The sequence below is a fragment of the Lithobates pipiens genome, unplaced genomic scaffold, assembly GCF_037356315.1.
Source record: "Lithobates pipiens isolate NorthernLeopardFrog02 unplaced genomic scaffold, aLitPip1_a1.2 Scaffold_13, whole genome shotgun sequence".
Lineage (NCBI taxonomy): Eukaryota > Metazoa > Chordata > Amphibia > Anura > Ranidae > Lithobates > Lithobates pipiens.
In genome coordinates, this window is record NW_027507718.1 from 172,434,674 (window position 1) to 172,457,335 (window position 22,662).

General features: G+C 43.3%; 1 protein-coding gene across 9 annotated transcripts in view; it reads left to right on the forward strand.

Moving 5' to 3' along the window:
* Window positions 1-22,662, forward strand: part of GNG7 (G protein subunit gamma 7) — a 356,098-nt gene that overhangs the window by 229,043 nt on the left and 104,393 nt on the right. For 4 of the 9 annotated variants that reach the window (XM_077475888.1, XM_077475885.1, XM_077475886.1 and 1 more), the window contains exon 3: window positions 838-916. The exons of the other annotated variants lie outside the window; for them this stretch is intronic. The gene's annotated coding sequence lies outside the window, so the exon portion shown is untranslated. The remainder of the gene's footprint in view (window positions 1-837; window positions 917-22,662) is intronic. 9 annotated transcript variants of the gene reach the window in all.

Here is a 22,662-nt window from a genome sequence, read left to right on the forward strand (position 1 = left end):
AGATTGTCAGGAGTACATACACTACTTTGAGCAGATGTGCCTGAAGGAGGAACCTATGAAACATCCATAAATCAGCTATGTACGCCCTACCGGTTGAGTTGAAAGCACCACAAGAATTAGCATTTTTACAAGCCTGGGAAAGAGATCTGCGAGTAACTTTCTCAGAGTTACAGAAAACTAACATTTGTAGTCTTATACATAAGACTTCTATGGCAACTAAATATCAAGAAAGAGGATACAAAATTTTGACTAGATGGTACAGAACACAGTCAGTACTGAATCAGATATATCCACAAATGTCCAATCTCTGTTGGCGATGTCAAGGTGCGGATGGTACTATGGTACACATATTCTGGGAATGCCCCGGAGTGGAAGAATTCTGGAACATGGTCGCGGAAACAACTAAGGAAATTACTGAAGTGTCTCTTGAGAAAAGTCCAGCAGCTTATTTGCTGCATGATGCTCCAATGTCTATTGAAAAATACAGAAGCTCACTTTTGAAGCATTTGCTGAATGCTGCAAAGGTCTGTATACCGAGTCTTTGGAAAAGTACTATACTCCCAACTAGATCACAATGGCTTGAGAGAATAACCGAAATTCAGCAAATGTAAAATCTCACTATGATGCTGAGAGAACAAGAAGATAGATACCAGGTGGTATGGTCTCCCTATATTAGATATAGGGAACGAAATCCCTAATAAAATCCTGTACTGAACAATATCTATGTAAGACGTGGTAGGGGGATGATCAAGGGGGAAGGGGGATGAATAGGAGAGACAGAGTACAATATTTTTTATGTTTTTAGTTATACTTTTTTTTTTGTTTTTGGTGATTAAGGTAGACCTCGTGGGCAGGGGAGTCCCTGGCCAAGGGATAAGGGAAAAAAAAGAAAGGGGAAAGAAAAAGAGTAACAAGGGTAAAGTATCTTTATCTTTTTTTCTCTCTGTGGTAAATCTGAAGAAAGGTTGAACCAGTGGTAGAAAGTATAATTATTGAATTTTTCTTATTGATGTATGTCTTAAAGAGGGAAGATGTTACATGGAAGATATACGGATATTTCGATCTATAATTGTGAAATAATTGTGAAATTATCCCTGTGGAAAAAAAAAAAAAAGAATTTATAAAAAAAAAAAAAAAAAATAACAACCATAACTATTTTGGATTGCTAATGTCACCTTTGCACCCCTTTAAAGCTGATTAAGTGCTTCATCAGCTTCTTCCCCAACACTGCAGCCAAGGAAAGACAGCTCTGAAACCAGAATTGACGAGCAGCTTGACGTTTCTGGCCTCATTCAGTGCAGAGATCCACAAATGGATCCTGATTGTCCTCTGCTCTCCCCCAACACCTACCATGGGCCATGGCTGCATGAGTGCAGCAGGAGTAGCAGATGAGTCCAGGATACATGGAAAGTGGAGTGTGGGGGAATTGGCACCTTGCAGCATGTGTAGAATTGATCAGGTGGCTATTACACAAAATAATGCCAAATGTTTTGATAAAATATGGTGTTGCGCTGAGTAAATAGATACCAAACATGTCATGCTTTAAAATTGCACACACTGGAATCGTGCCAAACTACAGTATTTAAAAATCTCCACAGGCAATGCTTTATAAGCCTTTACAGGTTACCAGTTTAGAGTTGGAGGAGGTCTGATGCTAGAATTATTGCTCACACTGTCACGTGGCAATACCTCACTTGTGGTGTGAACGCAGTTTATGTATGCGTGCATTTGCCTTTTACACTGTTTCTTTAAAAAAAAAAAAATCCGTACAGTGTGGCATATGTTTGTGATCATAAAAAATAAAAAGTAACAGTATAGCGCTGATAAAAACTAGCAAAAATAAATATAAATATAGCACGTATAGAAAAGTCTATAAATGAAATATAAGATAGGATAAATAGATTTTCAAGAAGAATCTGCATGCGCAGTGTGTCTTCAATCAGCAAAAACATGTGATGATGTGATCCCTTCCACCAAAGAGCAAGATAGACTCTCCCCTCAAATACTGGACCCCTGATAAATCAGACAAGTCAAAAACGCATATTCCCATCAAGGGTTAATCACAGCAATCAGCAAACAAAACGGGAGTGCTCCGGAGGTGGATCCTTTTCATGTCCCAAATACCAGCATGATTCCACATAAAAGCATAAAAGACAAGATCTAGTGCTCTCCGTTTATGAAGGATTTATTAAAAGAAATACAAAATAAAGTGGTACACTCACATGCTTTTGCACTGATCTCCAGTGCCGAGTGGTAAGCATAAATACAGGTACATACAGATGTCCATGCACGGATCAGTGTTGCGGCTTGCGGGTGACGTCACGGCTTGAGTCACGTGGTCCGTACGCGTTGCGTCCCCGAAAGTAGGCGGGACTTCATCAGCGGCGACGGCGTGACGTCGGACAGCCGCTTTTAAGCTAGCACACACTGATCTATGGCCAATGAAAAGAGCAAGTGTGCGCAAGTCAGCTACACAGGGCAACTACAACAAACGTGACCCCGGAAGCCCAATGTGCACACAATGAATGTCAAAAGAGAGAGGAGATACAAAAATAACTAAAAGTTACAATTGTTAAAAATCACCAGAGGGACACAAAGAGAACGTAATAATTGGTGGTGATTAGTACAGAGTACACTCTACACCTCCAGCTGCCCTTAAAAAGGGCAGTTTAAACACATATCCCACACCGAGATAGCGATAAAATATTATATTACCGCTGAAATGTATACAATAATATTCACGCAGTGTTCGCACTAATCGGGGTATATATATCCCTCAACCGATCAGTCCTAACCTGCAAAAGCTATAAATAAAAACACACAGCCACTGACATCACCCATAGCAACACTGACCCGTGCATGAAGCAAAACATCAACAAAAAAATATATCTATAACAAAAATTATACATATTCATAAAAAATCCATACAATAAGTAGAAAAAATATATTAAAAAAATACATATCTAAATGAAAATGAAGTTGCTACAAAAAATTTATAATATGAAAAAATAGAAATAAAAATGAAAATAAAAATAAAGACAAAAATAATGAAAAAAAAAAAAAAAATGATAATAAATAAAAAGATATAAAATAGAAATGAAATAAAAATACATCACCTATCTGAAATAAAACAATTTAAATCGAAATCAACATTCAAGCCCCTCGGGGCAAGAACCTTGGTTTCATGAATCCAGTATGATTCTCGCCGACTTAGTTGGCGTATGAAGTTACCTCCACGCCAATGTTTCGTAACTTTTTCAATCCCCCAAAAACTCAAACTTTTTGGGTTCTGAGCATGTGCCAATTTAAAGTGACGAGACACATGTGTTCTAAGGCCCTTCTTGATATTATTAACATGCTCACCAAGCCTAACATGAAGGGGCCTAGAGGTCCTACCAATATATTGAAGGCCACAGCCGCATTGGAGCATATACACAACCCCCACCGTAGCACACGTAATTACTTGATCAATTTTATACTCCCTCATTACTTGCAGCAACAAAAGATTTCCTCTTTTTTATATTACATCTGGAATGTTTGCATGCTGTACACCAACCGCACGCATAAAAACCAGACAAAAAAGAAAATAACCTACTTTCTGTTTGCACAGGGGGATCAATAACACTAGGGGCTATCTGATCACGTAGAGAGGGGGCCTTTTTATATATAAAAGAAGGGCGTTCAGGTAAGAGAGGTCCCAGTACCCGATCCTGTTTCAATATGAACCAATTTTTTGCCACCAATTTTTCAAATTTTTTGTACTGTACATTATAGTCCAAGACCATTCTAAAATTAACAACTTCTCCTATTGGTTCTTTAACTCTATCGCCAACCAATAGAGATCTGTCCAACTGTTTAACTTGAGCGACTTCATGGTCAAGACCAGGTTTGTCATAACCTTTCTCCTGAAATCTAGAGGACAAAATCTGAGATTGACGCACAAAATCATCCACATTGGAACAATTACGCCTCAATCTCACATACTGGCCTCTGGGGATATTGCACAACCAAGACTTATGGTGGCAACTCCCCAGCGGAATGTAAGAGTTACGATCGGTTGGTTTAAAGTAATTTTTTAACAACAACCCATCTTAACAACAACCCATCTCCATCTCTTTGGGGGTCCATCCCAGTACCCTATACCTGTTTCCAATAGATTTGCGGCATTACAGTATAATGGAGCGTGTGAGGGAGGGGATTTTTCGGGGGCACAGAGTGGACCCGGGAGGGGTCCCTATGTACAACAACCGATCCACCAGGAGTGGTGGAGACATCAATCACAAGTAACCCCTCGGTCAGACAGTCAGGTCCGAAAAAGAAAAGAGAGAGAGGAAGAAGAGGGGGTAGGAGAACTCAAAAGACAAAGACCCCAGTAGGATCTGGTATTTACAACCTAAGTGGATGCTCATTGAGTGATAACGAGCTGAACGTTTTGGATAGGGGACTTAAATTTGCTCCTGTTAGGAATTTAAATAAATTTCACACTTATGTTAATATTCAGAAGTTCATTAGAAGTTTAAATATGAAGAAATATTTTCTTTCCAATCCAGTAAGGCAGGTAAAGGCATTTGAGAACCATTACTCTAATCTTCGCAATAAGTCTACGCTCAACCCCCTAAATACTGATAATTCGTTTTTGGAGGTTTTTAAAAATGTTGTACTAAATGATCTAGACACATTGAAAATACGTAAGGTGAGAGACCCCCAGTGTATTAAACAGGGTATGGAGTCCTTGAAAAGCAGGGATGATATCATTATACGCCCTGCTGACAAGGGTGGGGTGTTGGTCATTTTGGACAAGACTAAATATATGTCTGAAATGAACAGACTTTTAAGTGACACTGATACATATCAAATTTTGAGTAAGGATACTATGTTGCAGTATAAGGATGAATTACATTGGTTGATAGAGGAAGGGAAAGGTAAGAATATTCTCAATAAAAAAGAGGGACTCTATTTAGATCTGTTGCTCTGTAGAACCCCCATTATATATAGCCTGCAGAAGAAACACAAGGATTGTGTTAATCCTCCCAGCAGGCCTATAGTTAATGGCATTGATTCCCTCACTTCTAGGGTGGGTCAATATATTGACAGTTTTCTACAGCCCCTAGTGTCAAAAACCAAGGCATTCCTCAAGGATACCAAACACATTATTCAAATTCTTGAATCATTAGAGTGTTCGGCATCATGCTTTCTTGTTACTGCTGACGTAGGCTCTCTTTACACTATCATCGGTCATGATGATGCGCTGGCTTCGGTACAGTGGGCCATGTCCAAATTTTCTGATCTTTCTGAGGGCCATAAAAAGTACCTCCGTAGGTGTCTAGACTTTTGCTTGACAAGAAATTTACTTTTGGTTTAATCAACCGTTTTATTTGCAGACAAGAGGGGTGGCTATAGGGGCCAGGTTCGCTCCCAGTGTGGCCAATTTATTTATGGCCCACTGGGAGGAGGATGTCGTTTTCCATAGTCGCCCCCCTGAATTAATCTGTTACAAAAGATTTATTGATGATTTGATCATGATATGGGAGGGGGATCATATTGGTTTGGATAGGTTTGTTGGGACCATGAATGCTAATAACAAGAATATTCAGTTGTCCTGGAATATTAGTCAGGATAAGATGGTGTTCTTGGACCTTGAGATTAGCAGAGATGGAGATGGGTTGTTGTTAAAAAAATTACTTTAAACCAACCAATCGTAACTCGTACATTCCTCTGGGGAGTCGCCACCATAAGTCTTGGTTGTGCAATATCCCCAGAGGACAGTATGTGAGATTGAGGCGTAATTGTTCCAATGTGGATGATTTTGTGCGTCAATCTCAGATTTTGTCCTCTAGATTTCAGGAGAAAGGTTATGACAAACCTGGTCTTGACCATGAAGTCGCTCAAGTTAAACAGTTGGACAGATCTCTATTGGTTGGCGATAGAGTTAAAGAACCAATAGGAGAAGGTGTTAATTTTAGAATGGTCTTGGACTATAATGTACAGTACAAAATTTTTTAAAAATTGGTGGCAAAAAAATTGGTTCATATTGAAACAGGATCGGGTATTGGGACCTCTTTTACCTGAACGCCCTTCTTTTATATATAAAAAGGCCCCCTCACTACGCGATCAGATAGCCCCTAGTGTTATTGATCCCCCTGTGCAAACAGAAAGTAGGTTATTTTCTTTTTTGTCTGGTTTTTATGCGTGCGGTCGGTGTACAGCATGCAAACATTCCAGATGTAATATAAAAAAGAGGAAATCTTTTGTTGCTGCAAGTAATAAGAGGGAGTATACAATTGATCAATCAATTACGTGTGCTACGGTGGGGGTTGTGTATATGCTCCAATGCGGCTGTGGCCTTCAATATATTGGTAGGACCTCTAGGCCCCTTCATGTTAGGCTTGGTGAGCATGTTAATAATATCAAGAAGGGCCTTAGAACACATAATGTGTCTCGTCACCTTAAATTGGTACATGCTCAGAACCCAAAAAGTTTGAGTTTTTGAGGGATTGAAAAAGTTACGAAACATTGGCGTGGAGGTAACTTCATACGCCAACTAAGTCGGCGAGAATCATACTGGATTCATGAAACCAAGGTTCTTGCCCCGAGGGGCTTGAATGTTGATTTCAATTTAAATTGTTTTATTTCAGATAGGTGATGTGTTTTTATTTCATTTCTATTTTCATTTTATATCTTTTTATTCATTTATTTATTATTATTTTTTATTTTTATTTTTATTTATTTTTTATTTTCATAATTTTTGTCTTTATTTTTATTTTCATTTTTATTTCTATTTTTTCATATTATAAATTTTTTGTAGTAACTTCATTAAATTTTTTGTAGCAACTTCATTTTCATTTAGATATGTATTTTTTAATATATTTTTTCTATTTATTGTATGGATTTTTTATGAATATGTATAATTTTTGTTATATATATATGTTATATATATATATATTTTAACAATTGTAACTTTTAGTTATTTTTGTATCTCCTCTCTCTTTTGACATTCATTGTGTGCACATTGGGCTTCCGGGGTCACGTTTGTTGTAGTTGCCCTGTGTAGCTGACTTGCGCACACTTGCTCTTTTCATTGGCCATAGATCAGTGTGTGCTAGCTTAAAAGCGGCTGTCCGACGTCACGCCGTCGCCGCTGATGAAGTCCCGCCTACTTTCGGGAACGCAACGCGTACGGACCACGTGGCTCAAGCCGTGACGTCACCCGCAAGCCGCAACACTGATCCGTGCATGGACATCTGTATGTACCTGTATTTATGCTTACCACTCGGCACTGGAGATCAGTGCAAAAGCATGTGAGTGTACCACTTTATTTTGTATTTCTTTTAATAAATCCTTCATAAACGGAGAGCACTAGATCTTGTCTTTTATGCTTTTATGTGGAATCATGCTGGTATTTGGGACATGAAAAGGATCCACCTCCGGAGCACTCCCGTTTTGTTTGCTGATTGCTGTGATTAACCCTTGATGGGAATATGCGTTTTTGACTTGTCTGATTTATCAGGGGTCCAGTATTTGAGGTGAGAGTCCATCTTGCTCTTTGGTGGAAGTGATCACATCATCACCTGTTTTTGCTGATTGAAGACACACTGCACATGCGGTTTCTTCTTGAAAATCTATTTATCCTATCTTATATTTCATTTATGGTCCAGAGCCCTCAGACCGATACGGATAAGGATGACAAACAAGGTTAACATAAACTCGCTTACTTGAAATGGACCTGAAAGTGTGCCCTGGTCTAACGTACGGTATGCCAAAATAAGGGGGCATACCTTAAAATGAAATGAATATGAAATGGGTGAAATGAGTACTCACTTGAGGAGTATGCTTAGAGAAATGCCCTGATAAAGGGGATGGGTGGGCGGGTATCGCGCACCGGAACCGACGAGGAAGACAGGCGGACGGCTGGTTATATACTCCACTGGGCTCCTCCCATAATTTCAGGCCACCATACTGGCCTTTCTATTTATGGTCCAGAGCCCTCAGACCGATACGGATAAGGATGACAAACAAGGTTAACATAAACTCGCTTACTTGAAATGGACCTGAAAGTGTGCCCTGGTCTAACGTACGGTATGCCAAAATAAGGGGGCAAAACATCCAGGTAGGGGTTGCACTTTGTTGAATCAAGACTGTCACTGGGTGAGTTTGACAAAGGCCTGGGCCATCTCTATTTGCAGATTGGGTATGTAACGGGCAAAACAGGAGGACTTCCATCTACCCAATTTCTTGATAACATGGACCGGGACCCCTTGGCGGGAGGCCGTAGAAGCTGCTTCGATACGGAATGAATGTCCGGAGTAGTGAGCAGGATTGAGGTGAAAGATGCCCAGGAGTATCCTGACATGCTCCATGCACTGGGCTGCGTTGAGAGTTTTCGTGTGAAAAGGCAGAAGCGGGCCAGTTCCTGTTTGGTTGGCCAAAAAGGGGGCAACAAGCGGATGAGAACAGTGGCCGGGCACCAGCGGTTGTTGGTTTTATAGAAGTGTATGTCCATACCCGAGCCAAGCTGCCGCGTCTTGGAGACTGCTAAGTGTAAGATGAAATGGTCTTCGTATCGGACCAGGTGGTGCTTGTACAGCATGCGTGCTGTGAGGCTACTACAAGTAAACTGGCTTGGCCGTAAGAAGCCGTAGAAGGCCAGGTGTATGGCTGCTTGTAAATGCCACTCATGTGGAGACCGTAAGGTGAAGTGGCCAGGATATCTGACATAGTTCTAGAACGTCTCCTGTGAAAGGCGGTGGTTTGGCGCCGGCCATCGGCTGGCGCTTCTGGACACTGCGCACACCAGCCCGAACGGTGTGGTAAGAAAATAAGGAGGGTACGGTAGGGCCCTGGAGGGACGTGAAATGTTGTACACCGGTCAGGTATAGCCGGATCGTATTAACGGATAACACCAACTGCGAGTGGCAGTAGGAAATGAAGGCTACGACTTGCTTGACACGGGACGTCACCGTGCTGTGATACGTGATGAAGCGGTTAAAGGCCCTCCAGGCTGACTGATAGGCCTTGAGGGTATTGCGGGAAAGGGAGTGATCGATAAGTTGGGTAGCCGCTAGGAGGTGAGGGGCTAATCCAGGGTTAGTTGAGACCAGTCCGGGATAGCTGCTGATGTTGGTCCGGCTCCGGGTACCTGATCGGAAAAGAGACAAGGTTAAAGCGGGAGAGGGCGTCCGCTGCCTGATTGAACTTACCGTGGATACAGGAACAATGGATGTTGAACTGAAACAACAACAAGAGTTGGACCAGTTGACGTAGGAAGGACATAATCAACAGAGAGGACGCCTTGGCGCAGCCAGGAATTGCCAGTAACTGGGGAGGCCGGGGAGCTGCGAGCCGGAGGTGGACGACTAGACTGGAGAATATGCGAGGATATAATATGCCCCTGAAGATGGCAGTTGTGATGGCGAGCGTTTGCCGTTGGCTATGGGCTGATGCCTCTGGACGCCTCGTGGTGGGGATCTTGCTGTATGGGCCGTAACGACAGATGGCTCTCCGTGCACTGTAAGGATAAGAAATGCTGAACGCTGGCTAGAAATAGCCTGGGCGTGCTACAGGAAGAAGCCAGTTGCGTGTGACAACATGATCCTGGTGCGGGACGGAACCTGAACTCAACTGTCCTAAGGAAGAGACGGATAGACAGACAACAGTGAGTAATTTGTAAGAAAAGCCACAGAAGACGAGTGGCCAATTAAGTGCTGCTGAAAATGACGTGTAGCCAGTTTGTGTGCCACTGAGAACGTGCTTGCCAACGAATGATTGCAAGAAGTTATGCCAAATCGCGAGCCTTGGCATGACTAAAAGTTGCGTTTAAACATGTGCTTGCGACAATTGCCCGGGAGTTTGTCACTGGAGATGTATACGTAGTGACTGTGAGCAATTCGTGTTACCGCATGTGCACTGCGAAGACTACAGGAGTTGTGCTTGAATGCATGTTTGAATGCGTGCTTGCGATGATTGCAAGATGTTACCCAGGATGCGTGCTTGCCACGACTGCAAGATGTTATGCTAGGATGCGTGCCTGCAACGACTGCAAGGAATTATGGTAGGCTTCATGAGTAGCCAGGCCGGAAAAGACAGAAGTCCCTCCGGTCCAACCAAATCAAAATAAATAAGGTATCACACCCCCCGACACACCCAATTCTACGCCCGTAGCTGATCCAGAGGAAGGCAAAAAACCCCCAACAGAGCATAGGCCAATTTGCTACAGCCGGGGAAAAAATTCCTTCCTGACCCCTCGAGAGGGAATCGGATTTTTTCCCTGGATCAACTATACCTATAAATATAAGTACCCCGTAATACAACGTACATTTAGGAAGGTATCCAGGTTTTCCCTAAAGCAATCTATTGAGCAAGCCAGAAGTGCCTGCCAGCAATGATTGCAACACGTTGTGCCTGGACACCTGCTTGCAACGATTGCAAGAGGTCTATGCTCGAATGCGTGCTTGCCATGATTGCAAGAGGACTATGCTCGAACGCGTGCTTGTAATGAGTGCAAGAGGTCTACGCTCGAATGCGTGCTTGCAATGATCGCCAGAGGTCTATGCTCGAATGCGTGCATGCAACGATTGCAAGAGGTCTATGCTTGAATGCATGCTTGTAATGAGTGTAAGAGGTCTATGCTCGAATGCGTGCTTGTAATGATCGCGAGAGGTCTATGCTCGAATGCGTGCTTGCAGCGATTGCAAGAGGTCTATGCCCGAATGCGTGCTTGTAATGAGTGCAAAAGGTCTATGCTCGAATGCGTGCTTGCAATGATTGCAAGAGGTCTATGCTCGAATGCGTGCTTGCAACGATTGCAAGAGGTCTATGCTCGAATGCGTGCTAGTAACAAGTGAGAGAGGTCTATGCTCGAACGCGTGCTTGTAATGATTGCGAGAAGTCTATGTCTGGATGCGTGCTTGCAACGATTGCGAGAAGTCTACGCCTGGATGTGTGTTTGCAACGATTGCAAGAAGTCTACGCTTGTATGTGGAGAAAACAGCGAGACACGCCTAAACAAAGCTGTGTTTTCTCTTTTGAGGCAATCTATAATGAAATGAGGCCGAGGAGCAAGGCCCCCGGCAGGCATCCAAACATTGAAGAATCAACTGGACCCAAGCCGGGAAGCGGTATGTGACAGTGAAATGAGAGAACCTGCCATGACAGAGATCCGGATCGCCATGCCACAACTTGCGACCGAGCACGAAACGGATTCTGGAGCATGTACTGAAATGAGGCCATTCCTGGGGCACGCCGAGACGAATTTGGTACACAGATGTGACTATTCGTACCGGAACGTGATAGGTGAAATGAAATGAAAAACCCATGACAAAGACAAGAATCAGAGGACGAGCCCTTGAACTAAACAGATGAATCCTGTCTTTGGAGCATGTACTGAAATGAGGCGTAGCAGCTGGGCACACCAGAACGAATCGGTGCATAAGGAATGCGACAGGATTCGAATTTGGAGCGTAATAAGTGACAGAAATGATATGCCATGACAGAGACAAGATTCAACGACTGGACTGATGGTTACGACAAAGAATCCGTCTCTGGAGCATGTACTGAAATGAGGCGTAGCAGCTGGGCACACCAGAACGAATCGGTGCATAAAAGAATACGACAGGATTCGAATTGGAGTGTAATAAGTGACAGAAATGATATCCCATGACAGAGACCGGATTCAACGACTGGACTGCAGGTTACGAAAAATGAATCCGTCTCTGGAGCATGTACCGAAATGAGGCGTAGCAGCTGGGCACACCAGGACGAATCGGTGCATAGAAGAATGCGACAGGATTCGAATTGGAGCGTAATACGTGACAGAAATGGTATGCCATGACAAAGACAAGAATCAGGGACCGTGCGTGAACCTGCGAGTGACTCAGTCTCTGGAGCATGTACAGAAATGAGGCCGAACCCTGGGGCACTTCAAAGCGAATCGGTGCACCAGAGGTGCGACAGGATTCGTGCCGGGCGCGGCTAGTGACAGAAATGATTTGAAACGGTAGAAATGAGTGGGACTGAAATGACTTGACATGAGATGAAACGAGATACATAACACAACTGCATGAATGATGAGATATATTCGAACTGGAGCAGACCAACCGATACGTGCGGACTGCTTGCTTTGTCGTAACAAGCAGTCGGCTGTGAGTCGAACGATTCGACCGATACTAATAGAAATGCTCGGGGAGTCGAACGGTTTCGAATGTCGTACCTGCGAATGAATCGCCTGACGTGGCGTGATCGACCGAAGGTGATAACGACTACATCGAAAGTAGAAACAGCGACATGAGTACGAGAGTCACAGTAAAACATCCGAGCAGTTCGTGCGTTCAGGGAATGTTGATGGGACATCGTAATACATGAACCGAAAAGGGGGTGCCGAAGCCCTACCTGCGACAGCCGGCCCGACGTGTAACGACAAATTCGATGGGTAAGACGACACTCCGACGGCGAAACCCACGGACGCTGATGAACGGGAAGACGGTCAAGACGGAGACGAACAACGCGGGAACTCACGAACGGGCTTACTGCGTCTGGTCTAGGATAGTCGGCCCTTGATATCTGACGTATCAGGTATCGCGCACCGGAACCGACGAGGAAGACAGGCGGACGGCTGGTTATATACTCCACCGGGCTCCTCCCATAATTTCAGGCCACCATACTGGCCTTTCTATTTATAGACTTTTCTATATGTGCTATATTTATATTTATTTTTGTTAGTTTTTATCTGCGCTGTACTGTTACTTTTTATTTTCAATGTGGGATTTGGTATTTTGACCTATAGTATTCTAGCTGCAGTATTTTAGCATTTCATTTTAATTTTAATTTATTTTGTTCAGCGCTGATTGATTTTGTTTAAAGATATGTTTGTGATCACTGTACACTGTGACAGATGTTACTGTGCTCTATAGGGACAGATGATGCTTGGTGCACTGCTGTTGGATGGCTGCAGTCTGTGTAGATGAACAATAAAATCATCATCTACACAGATCACTGACAGGCTGCAGCGAACTGCTTTTGCTTTTTGAGTGACTGTTGGTTTAAAAGAAGACCTAGTAGGGGTCCGCTGTTAAAAAAGAACATACAAAGTCACAATGCTTCTGGAGCTTTTTAGCAAGTCATTTCAGCTCTATCTTCATAGACAAATAAAATGGAGCAGACCGAATCTGAGGCAGATGTCAATAGTAACCAATCCTCTTTTATCATCTTCTTGTTTAGTTAAACTTTGAAAATGAAGCTAATTGTTTGACATGCACAGAAGCTGATTTTGTTGGTTGATTTTTCTTACTGTACCCACTGTGTGGTTATGCTTTGCGTCTACTTTTCAGCATCTGACACGTGGTGGTAAATCTTTGCAGGCCAAAATGAAATCTCAAAACGGTCAGGGAATTCTGGAGGGGGATGTACTGCCCAGGGTCATAAAGCCCTGTCAGTCACAAGTGATGGGATCATTAACCGGATAATGGCCCAAAACATAGTTAAACACACCCAATAATGGCTAAGAACAAAACATTGGACTGTCCCCTCTGTCTGCTATGAGACCCGAAAAACTGAAGATTTTGTGAGTGTGTCTGTTTTCCAGGGCTCAGTGATTGGAGTCGTGATTTAAGTAGACTCCCCGCCCACCTCTACACTCCCCTTATTAACTTTCATTTTCTCCTGTGTATTTCTTACACTGAACTTCTGCTATGATCACTAACATCCAGTCAAAACACAGAAAAGTCTCCACATGACGTCAGCATGCCAAATCATGCTGAGGTGTGGAACAGCCATTCCTTACAGAGTAGCAGAAGAAAGGAGTGGGAGGGAATTAAAAATAATGCCTGTCTCTTAGGCTAGTGCACGAGATATGTAAATCACCTGTCACTCACAGCAAGGGGGAGGATTTGACAAAGTTTTCCTCTGTTTGTCAAGGTTTATCTCACTGAACAATAAGAGGATTGCTCAGAGCTTGATTAATTCTTTGTGGCAAGACTAGGAAATCTTATACTCAACATTATGACATCAAAAAAAAAATCCATTACCACTTTAATTTATAATGTTATGTTAAAAAAAATTTTTAAAGTTGAGTCAGATTTTTATATAATATGGAACAAACCGTGATGGATGCCAGTTTTATTTTACATTATTTGACAGAAAATTGTAGGTTCTTCCTTTTTTCTTGGCAGGATACCAACACATTTGTTCGCAGCTGTGTATCAAACACTCTGGGTCATCTTCAGCCTACCCCCAATCTTTTTCCCTCTGCCTGAAACACCTAGGGACCCATTTTACTCTAGGTAGCTGTGGCTCCTCATCCAGGTGCAAAATCTGAAGTGGAATATTGATATCCTTTCTTGACACTTATTCCTTGTATTCTGTGTAAATCTCCCCCACCTTACCACCTCTGTTCAGACCCATTTCTCAGCAATGCTCGACAAGACACCAAGCACTTCTCCAGCAGCCTTTCATTGGCATATATGATGAGCCAGTGTCAATGGCCATTTGTTCGCTTCCAGCGAGTTTTGCATTCCCATAAAGGTCTAAGGGAAATTTAAAAATCTGCTCAAGCCAGGTCAAAAGGAGGTCAAATGCATCTGTTAATGCTCTCAGAAGTGTCTCAAGCTGTGATGCCATCAATGCAAGCCCAAAGCCCGTTTAATACAGGCCCTAATACTTTTTTTTTTTTATTGTATCTTCCATCCATTGTATGTTTTTTTTGGGGGGGGGGGGGTTTGGCCATGTTTTAATCTTTTTGTAAGCATCTTTTTCTTTGAAACTGCTTCTAAGGTTAGAATCTTCTTCTGCTGCTGCTGCTGCTTCTTCTTCTTCTTCCTCTTCCTCTTCCTCTTCTTCTTCCTCTTCCTCCTCTTCCTCCTCTTCTTCCTCCTCTTCTTCTTCTTCTTCCTCTTCTTCTTCTTCCAAACATATCTATACTTTCCTGCTCCATTGACAGACATTGGGTCCCAGCCCCGCCCACCCAAAGACCTGCTCTGTATCTCATATTCAAGGATTGACCAAGTCAAAAAATTAACGGACTTTGTGGGTACATAATGAGAGAGAGAATCTGTAAAAAATTTTTATTACAACATAGTTAAAAAACATTTAAACAACATACAAACACCCTGTATGGACACAGTTACCCAATAATGCAGTTGTAGAAGACTGGGCCTGCGGTACAAAGGTTAATTTAATACTGTATCAAGGTAAAAGAAAAATTTCTGATCCAGTAATGCCTACAAAAATGTGCTTGTCGACATGTTTCACAAAAATATTAGCTTCCTCAAGACAGATACTGGGTAGATGCTGGTAAACTTGTGGCTCAAGGTGTGGGAGAACTTGACCAAATGGACCAACAGCTGAAAAAACTAGATATGCATATGTGTGTCTAAAGTAGCAACTCAAACCGGATAATCTCTAGAAATTTTTAACAGTCTCCTATGGAGATGTTTAAGGGTCAAAATTTGTCGCTATTCACGAGTGGGCGCAATTTTGAAGCATGAGATTTTGGGTATCAATTAACTCGGCATAACATTATCTTTCACAATATAAAAAAAAATAGGGCTAACCTTACTGTTGTCTTATTTTTTAATTTAAAAAAATATATTTTTTTCCCCAACAAGTCTGAAATATAGTCCTGGTCCTTAAATGGTTAATGCATTAAGATGAAAAACATTGAGGCTTTACAACTACTTTAACCACTTGCCGACCGCCGCACGACGATATACGTCGGCAGAATGGCACGGGCAGGCATATGGGCGTATATATAAGTCCCTGCCTGCCCGCGGGTGGGGGGCCCGATCGGGCCCCCCCCCCCGGTGCCTGCGGCGGTCGGCATTCCTTCGAGAGCGATCCGGGATGAGGGGGCGGCCATTCATTCATGGCCACCCCCTCGCGATCGCTCTCGACGAATGGAAATCCCCCGTGACATCACTTCCTCTCCTGTAATGTAAACACAGGAGAGGAAGTGATGTATTCTCTCCTCCGTGTCGGTATTTTTCGTTCCGACACGGAGGAGAGCGGATCGGTGAGTTGCACCAACACTCTACACACACAGTAGAACATGCCAGGCACACTCACACCCCCCCCTTTACCCCCCGATCACCCCCCCATTTACCCCTGCCCCCCAGTCACAGTGACACCAATGTCATTTTTTTTTTTTTTTTTTGCATTGGTGTCATTTGTGACTGTAATAACTGTTAGGGCAGTTAGAGTTAGCCCCCTTTAGTTCTAATGTACCCCCCTAACCCCCCCAATAAAGGTTTAACCCCGTGATCACCCCCCGTCGCCAGTGTCACTAAGGCTGGGTTCACATTGCAGCGGTTTATGAGAACGAATGTGATTCGCACCGCACTGCAGTGCAAATCACATCCGATCTCTGTGCGATTCGAGTTCAGCCATTCGCCGCACCCGCCGCACCCGCCGCAAATTCGCACGGGACCCTTTTTTTGGCCCGCAGCAGAATCGGATCGCATGGGTGTTCACACCATGCGATCCGAGTTTGCAGATCGCACTGCGATATGCGAACTGATCTGGGGGTGTCAGTAACATTTCACTGACACTCCCAGCAGTTCGCATAGGGCAGTGTGAACTGCCGCCGGGAGGCATGCGATGCGGGAACCCGCCGCGGATTCGCGGCGTTTCCGCATCGCTCCAGTGTGAACCCAGCCTAATAAGCGATCATTTTTCTGATCGCCGTATTAGTGTCACAGGTGACGCTAGTTAGGCAGGTAGGTATTTAGGTTCGCCGCAGCTTTTTATAGCGCCAGGGACCCCCATATACTACCGCATAAAGCCCCCTGATTGCCCCCTAGTTAACCCTTTCACCTGTGATCACCATATAACTGTTACAGGTGACGCTGGTTGGTTAGTTATTTTTTTATAGTTTCAGGGCACCCGCCATTTATTACCTAATAAAGGTTTAACCCCCTGATCACCCGGCGGGTGTCATTTGTGACTAATAACTTAACTGTTAGGGCAGTTAGGGTTAGCCCCCTTTAGTTCTAAGGTACCCCCCTAACCCCCCCAATAAAGGTTTAACCCCGTGATCACCCCCCGTCGCCAGTGTCACTAAGGCTGGGTTCACATTGCAGCGGTTTATGAGAACGGATGTGATTCGCACCGCACTGCAGTGCAAATCACATCCGATCTCTGTGCGATTCGAGTTCAGCCATTCGCCGCACCCGCCACACCCGCCGCACCCGCCGCAAATTCGCACGGGACCCTTTTTTTGGCCCGCAGCAGAATCGGATCGCATGGGTGTTCACACCATGCGATCCGAGTTTGCAGATCGCACTGCGATATGCGAACTGATCTGGGGGTGTCAGTAACATTTCACTGACACTCCCAGCAGTTCGCATAGGGCAGTGTGAACTGCCGCCGGGAGGCATGCGATGCGGGAACCCGCCGCGCATTCGTGGCGTTCCCGCATCGCTCCAGTGTGAACCCAGCCTAATAAGCGATCGTTTTTCTGATCGCTGTATTAGTGTCACAGGTGACGCTAGTTAGGCAGGTAGGTATTTAGGTTCGCCGCAGCTTTTTATAGCGCCAGGGACCCCCATATACTACCGCATAAAGCCCCCTGATTGCCCCCTAGTTAACCCTTTCACCAGTGATCACCATATAACTGTTACAGGTGACGCTGGTTGGTTAGTTATTTTTTTATAGTTTCAGGGCACCCGCCATTTATTACCTAGTCTCACTAGTGTACCCCTCAATTTAGGGGTGTCTACTTTCCAAAATGGGGTCATTTGGGGGGGGTTTGTGCCATCTTGGCATTTTATGGCCTTCAAAACTGTAACGCCCTTAGAAAGCCTGAAGGCGGTGCTTGGTTTTCGGGGCCCCGTACGCGGCTAGGCTCCCAAAAAGTCCCACATATGTGGTATCCCCGTACTCAGGAGGAGCAGCAGAATTTATTTTGGGGTGTCATTTCACATATGCCCATGGCATGCGTGAGCAATATATCATTTAGTGACAACTTTGTGAAAAAAAAAAAAAAAAAAAAAAAAGTTTGTAATTTTCCCGCAACTTGTGGCAAAATATAAAATATTCCATGGACTCAACATGCCTCTCAGCAAATAGCTTGGGGTGTCTACTTTCTAAAATGGGGTCATTTGTGGGGGTTTTGTGCCATCTTGGCATTTTATGGCCTTCAAAACTGTAATAGGTAGTGAGAAGTGAACTCAAAAATTTACGCCCTTAGAAAGCCTGAAGGCGGTGCTTGGTTTTCGGGGCCCCGTACGCGGCTAGGCTCCCAAAAAGTCCCACATATGTGGTATCCCCGTACTCAGGAGAAGCAGCAGAATTTATTTTGGGGTGTCATTTCACATATGCCCATGGCATGCATGAGCAATATATCATTTAGTGACAACTTTGTGAAAAAAAAAAAAAAGTTTGTAATTTTCCCGCAACTTGTGGCAAAATATAAAATATTCCATGAACTCAACATGCCTCTCAGCAAATAGCTTGGGGTGTCTACTTTCTAAAATGGGGTCATTTGTGGGGGTTTTGTGCCATCTTGGCATTTTATGGCCTTCAAAACTGTAATAGGTAGTGAGAAGTGAACTCAAAAATTTACGCCCTTAGAAAGCCTGAAGGCGGTGCTTGGTTTTCGGGGCCCCGTACGCGGCTAGGCTCCCAAAAAGTCCCACATATGTGGTATCCCCGTACTCAGGAGAAGCAGCAGAATTTATTTTGGGGTGTCATTTCACATACGCCCATAGCATGTGTGAGCAATATATCATTTAGTGACAACTTTGTGTAAAAAAAAAAAAATATTTTTTTTTTGTCATTATTCAATCGCTTGAGGCAAAAAAATAAAATATTCAATGGGCTCAACATGCCTCTTATCAATTTCCTTAGGGGGTCTACTTTCCAAAATGGGGTCATTTGGGGGGGTTTTGTACTGCCCTGCCATTTTAGCACCTCAAGAAATGAGATAGGCAGTCGTAAACTAAAAGCTGCGTAAATTCCAGAAAACGTACCTTAGTTTGTAGATGTGACAACTTTTGCGCAAACCAATAAATATACAATTATTGACTTTTTTTTTACCAAAGACATGTGGCTGAATACATTTTGGCCTAAATGTATGACTAAAATTGAGTTTATTGGATTTTTCTAATAACAAAAAGTAGAAAATATCATTTTTTTTCAAAATTTGCGGTCTTTTTACGTTTATATCGCAAAAAATAAAAATCGCAGAGGCAATCAAATACCATCAAAAGAAAGCTCTATTTGTGGGAAGAAAAGGACGCAAATTTTGTTTGGGTACAACATTGCATGACCGCGCAATTACCAGTTAAAGCAGCGCAGTGCCAAAGTGTAAAAAGACCTCTGGTCATTTACCAGCAAAATGGTCCGGTCTGAAAGTGGTTAATCCTGTTGTGGGATAATGCACAGCATTTTTGTAGACTGAGCGGTATCTGCCTTGCTCAGTGGTGTTTTGCTTGGCTACTTATTTACTGGTTATTTTTTCAGTTCTTTATTCTAGTAACCCTCTGAAAGTACATAAAATAGAATGTGATACAGGGCATCAAGGCAAGATTAAAGTAAATTAGAGATGACTTTTAATGTCATATAAAAATAAAGTTGACCCTGAACAGTTTGCATTTGTCTCTTGTGAATAAGTGAAATAAACATAGTGTTTTGTTCAGGGGGTGTACAGTGTGTCCTTTCTCCCAGAGCACTTGTGCTTTATTTTCCAGTAGGGAGGAGGTGCGTGAGTGTCTATATAGTCTTAACCACTTAAAGAGGGATTCCACCAAAAAAAAAAATATATTAAAAGCCAGCAGCTATAAATACTACAGCTGCTGACTTTTAATAAATGGACAATCACCTGTCCCGGGTTCCAGCGATGCCGAGGCCGATCGATCTCTCGGCTGCTGCCGCCACCATTCTAGGTGAGGGAATCAGGAAGTGAAGCGAATCGGCTTCACTTCCCGGTTCCCTACTGCGCATGCGCGAGTCGTGCCACGCAATAGGAAACCTCCGCGCTGTCACTGGGACCCGTGTGTGTCCCAGCAGACAGCGCGGCAGGGCAGGAAATGGCGTAGACTCCCACGGGAGTCTATGCCCGGAAGTGGATGTAAATACCTGTCTTTGACAGGTATCTCCACCCCCCTCCCCCCTGAAAGGTGTCAATTGTGACACCGGAGGGGGGGAGGGATCCGATCAGCGGAGGTTCCACTTTAGGGTGGAATCCCGCTTTAAGTATCAAGCCTCTTTCTGAGATTTGTTGTTTACAAGTTAAAACTGTTTTTTTTGCTAGAAAATTACTTAGAACCCCCAAACATTATACATTTATTTTTCTAACAACCTAGAGAATAAATTGGCGGTTGTTGCAATACTTTTTGTCACACCGTATTTGCGCAGCGGTCTTACAAGCGCACTTCTTTTAAAAAAAATACACTTTTTTGAATTAAAAAATAAGAAAACAGTAAAGTTAACATAACTTTTTTTATAGTATGAAATATGTTACGCGGAGTAAATTGATACCCAACATGTCACGCTCGTGGAATGGCGACAAACTTTTACCCTTAAAAATCTCAATAGCATTATTGCTCTTGCTCTACCGATTGTGGCTATACCTCACGTGTGGTTTGAACACCGTTTTCATATGCGGGCGCACTCACGTATGCGTTCACTTCTGCACGCGAGCTCGTCTGGACGGGGCACATTTAAAAAAAAAAATATAATTTTATTATTTATTTTACCTTTTTATTTTGTATTTTTACAATTTTTTTTTTTTTTTTCACTTTTATTCCTATTACAAGGAATGTAAACATCCCCTGTAATAGAAAAAAGAATGACACTACCGCTTAAATATGAGATCTGGGGTCAAAAAGACCTGTGATCTCATATTTACACTAAAATGCAATAAAAACAAAAATTTTTAATTTTGTAATTAAGATTGCCTCCGTGGCTGCCGACGGCTCTGGTAAGCGGCGGAGGGCACTGGTTCACGGCGGGAGGGGGGCTTCTCCCATCGTTATAAAAGTGATCTCACAGCGAATCCTCCGCAGAGACCACTTTTATCTTAAACAGGACCACTCACTGAAGAAGATCATGGAGTTATGGCAGCTAGCTGCTGCCATAACAAGGATATTCCTCTTCAAACAGCCGACGTATAACGTCGGTGGGCGGTCCGGAAGTGGTTACTAGAAAACAGGTGGGTATCTGCGCTACTGGGAAATAACGATCCTAGTATAAGCAGCCAGCACAATTTGTTGATAAGTAAATAATAAAGATAAAAAGTCCACATGTAGCGCTATTCTACTAGAAACAGTCTCATTTGTAAAAGGAAGGAGAGATGTAGTCCCTTCACCAACTTCAGTGTGTAGAAAGGCACACCACACCGCGTGTGAATCCAATCTGCTTACCAGAAATAAATATAAAGCAGATGTAAGTGAACGACTTCACAGAGGATCCTGACTCCACTTTCCAATCACTGTTTTGTAGATATGGCTCAATTGCACAGCAAGACTTGCATTTGATACTGTCCCCATACAGCCAGGGCCGGTGCCACCACTAGGCAAACTAGGTAGTCTCCTAGGGCGCACTGCTGCCTGGGGTGTCCAACCACTGGTGTTCCTACTCTCTTCTCTCTGCAGAAAGTAACTAATGCCTCGTACCCATGAGTGGAATGTCCGACAGAAAAAGTCCAATGGAAACTTTTAATCGTATAGTCTGATCGTGTGTATGCCCCATTAGACTTTTTACATCTAAAATTCTGACGGACCTAGAAATGGAACATGTTCTAAATATTTCGGACGGAACCCAATCCTATCGGGAAAACCTGCTCGTCTGTATGCTGTTCTGACGGACCAAAAATGCACATAGTGTCAGAGGCACACCAGCGGTTGAGGACTGTGTCTGTGTCCCAACTCCCGAATGCATGGAAGCAAGCAAACATTGATGGGAGCTAGTAGGCTGCATTGATGGGCCCTGGTGAGGCAGCATTTAACGGGAGCTTCATGAAAAAGATGGGCTATACATGGGCAGGGCAACATGGGTGGAGCCAAGGGGGAGGCGGCAAAATGAGGTTTCGCCTAGGGTGTCAAAAATCCTTGCTCCAGCCCTGTATACAGCCAAATGGCAATGATCTCCAGTAATCCGCAAAGGTCTCACACAAATGATAGGATAATGTCACTAAGTGAAGAAATGAAGAAGCATATAGTAAAGCCTGTTTTTCATAAAAATTATTTAATGTGGTAACTTGCATCACGGTACAGGAAACCGATTGTCAAGATAAAAAGCGGCCACAGCTCTCAGTGTGCTTGTGTCTCAGTCAGTCTGACATGTTTCATCCCATTGGATATTGTCTGTGATGATATCCAATGGGATGAAACATGTCAGGCTGGTTGAGACACAAGCACGCTGAGAACTGTGGCCGCTTTTTATCTTGATCGGTTTCCTGTACTGTGATGTGAGTTACCACATTCAATTATTTTTATGAAAAACAAGCTTCACTATATGCTGCTTCATTTTTTCACTTGGTGACATTACCCTCTCATTTGGGTGAGACGTTTGTTGATTACTGGAGATCGTTGATATTTGGCTGTATGGGGACACTATCCGATGCAAGTCTTTGCTTTGTGATTTAGCCATAACATATCCACAAAACATTGATTGAAAAGTGGAGTCAGGATCCTCCCTGAAGTCTTTAAATTATGCCTATTCTATACAGTCCTG